This window comes from Limulus polyphemus, unplaced genomic scaffold, assembly GCF_000517525.1.
Source record: "Limulus polyphemus unplaced genomic scaffold, Limulus_polyphemus-2.1.2 Scaffold87, whole genome shotgun sequence".
In the NCBI taxonomy this organism is placed as follows: Eukaryota; Metazoa; Arthropoda; class Merostomata; order Xiphosura; family Limulidae; genus Limulus; species Limulus polyphemus.
Genome location: NW_013665697.1, coordinates 881,769 through 884,643, shown reverse-complemented (window position 1 = coordinate 884,643; position 2,875 = coordinate 881,769). Strand labels below are relative to the sequence as shown.

Here is a 2,875-nt window from a genome sequence, read left to right as displayed (position 1 = left end):
AAAATTGAAGAAATAGAAAAAGACATCAAGGAAATGTAAAATGTTTGTAATGATAAAATCAAAGGAGTACAAAATGAAATCATTAAAGTAGAAAAGTAGGCTAGCAATCAAATAAAACATCTGTAAAACAGTTAGTAAAAGTAAAGATTAAACATCTTTCTGCACTTACACAGCAATTCCAGCATAAAACACCATTTATTATTAAATATGGATTAAATGACCTATTTAGTTTACATATATCACCACTATTGCTTCCTGGACTGATGTAGTCATGTGACTACTAAATCCAGTTCCAGAATTTAGCTGGCCAATTCAATAACATCGCACAATTGAGAAACCAACGGATTATTATGGAATGGTATCATGGAAGACGTAAGATGCTCAGTTCAAAATAATTAAGAGTGAGAAAAAAGTGGAATAGTGAACAACAAGATACTTATCTGCTGCTCATTTAAAAAAGACCAATTTTAATGATATTAAGTAGTCATCCAGAGAAACATCATACCAACCATCAAGTATCAGAAAAAAGTATCCAGAGCAAAATTATGGAACAGAATATAGAAGAAAGAATAGACATTAGCCTAACTTATGGAATATTTAGAAATACTTGTCTAATTCTCTTACCCAAATACTTCATGTGACATAATGGATTCATTAGAACGCGACCAATTTATAGATGCCATGACAGGCGAGAATATGAGAATTAGGGTTATGCAAAGTAAGTGTATATATGTAAAGAAACCTCTGCAGTTAGCATTGGAACTTGATTCCATTAAAGTCGCAAAGAAACAGTTCTGTAATGAGGTTCTCAGATCTAATAATAATAAAACACCAACTCTTCCTGATGGTAGCCTAGGAAAATTAAAAGGATTAGTCAGACAAAATGGAGGAAATGAACCAGAAGACAATATGTGTTTGTACTGTAACTTTAAAAGAAGTATTGTTAGGAACTGCAGATAAAAGAATGTAGAGACTAATATCTCCTCCCAAAATATGTCAGCAAAAGGGACGAGTTATAGTTGTGAAATGCCTGGCTTTACAGCTGGTACTGGGGAATCAGGAGCTGTTAATAAACCAAGGAGAGAATATATATATACCATAAATATGAGTCTTCAAGTCCAACAATATTAAAAGAACATCAAAGATCTAACCACATAATGAAGAAAGAGGGATCATATGATATTATGGGGCAAAGTTCAACTGAGAATACGTTATCTGCTCCATATAAGGTAAGAAATCCATCATTTAAGGAAACCAATACACAAGTCTATGGGTTTATTGATGGAAAACATTATAGTAATGCTGATCAATACTGGTTTTACAGCTACAATATCTCAACCCGACTTGGTAATAAAAGGTGAGAAATTGCCTTCTGCAGTGGTGAAAGAAGATTGATAGATACAAACAGCAAGAAGAAATAACGTTCTAGCAAGATGTTATAATTACCCTTATTGTAGCAAGCTTCTCTACTCCTCATGATTTGTGGGTGATTGACATCGAGGAAGAGTACATATTGGGAACTGATTTTATGCAGAGACATGGATGTGAGATAACGCCAACTTCATATAGCTTCTCAGTTTATGAACAGGAAATTCCTGTGCAATACATGACAATTATTACACCAAAGGTTGAATTTCCAATGATAAAAGGGAGGGTGGTCATTGTGCCATCAAGAAGTGAAATATCAATACCAATAAACTTACATCTAGTGACTGAGCCATATTGGAACCAATCACTCCATTGTGTTCTGATGGATTAATTGTTATAAGAACTCTCGTGTGTTTGAAGAATAAAAATGTAATCATTGCAAGATGTGAAGCTGTACAGGTTTTACTTTCACTTCAAAGAACATCATATGTAGTCTCCTTTGAGGTAAAATGTAGGAAGTCTGATGTCAAATTCTTAAGTAAGAACAGCTTACTACCTCACTTACAAGAGCTGTATGACTAAAACTGTAGAGGTCTTACTGCTGACAAATTCCAGAGATTGTGTGATTTGCTTATGGAATATCAAGATACTTTCTTCAGTAAACCTCATGACTTTGGCTGAACAAATAATATTTCAGAAGATTGATACTGAAAATAAAGCACCAATATGTCAAGTTAATCAGATGACTGCCACTTGCAAAACAAGCTGATACTTTCAAGGAGTAACAGAAGTGAGTACTTGTCCTTGAGTATTACCTTTCGTACTTGTGAATAAGAAGAATGGATCCAGTAGATTCTGCGTGGACTACCATAAAGTGAATGAAATAACAAACTAGGATGCTTCTTACTGCCAAGAATTGATTCTACTTTGGATAATCTATGTTGATCTAAATGGGTTTCAAACATCTGTCTGAAAAGTGTATATTACCAAGTGCAAGAAGGCAAAGCAAGTAGGGAAGATACCTTTACTGCAGAAAATGTATTGTGGCAATTTGTTGTGTGATAATTTTGAATGTGCAATGCTCACACTAAATTTCAGTGTGTTCTTTCTCTGAACTACCCTACAACGTCGTATTCATCCACTTGGATGGCATAATCGCACATGGGAAGACCATTGATAATGTATTTGATGGTCTAAATAAAATTCTAAATTCTTTTAGAATGGGAACCTTAATTTGAGAATCCCTGTCAACAAGTGAACATCCTGGGATACATAGTCGACAGAGAGGGAATGTCTTGTGATGGATTTATTATACTATATTTATTTTAATATGATGTTTGTTTAAATTAAATTTTTATTTAGAAATGTACATAACGTCTACTGTTAAACATGTATTGCGAAACTCCCGCGTATTCTCTAAAGTTGTAAAAGATTCTCGAGTGTAAGAATCAACAATATATGTGTGTACGTAAACGCTAGTGTAGCTTTGTATTGTTACGTAATCTGT

General features: G+C 33.8%; 1 pseudogene; it reads left to right on the top strand.

The window, feature by feature from the left end:
• Nucleotides 1-645: 645 nt before the first annotated feature.
• Nucleotides 646-2,875, top strand: part of LOC106468321 — a 31,602-nt pseudogene continuing 29,372 nt past the window's right edge.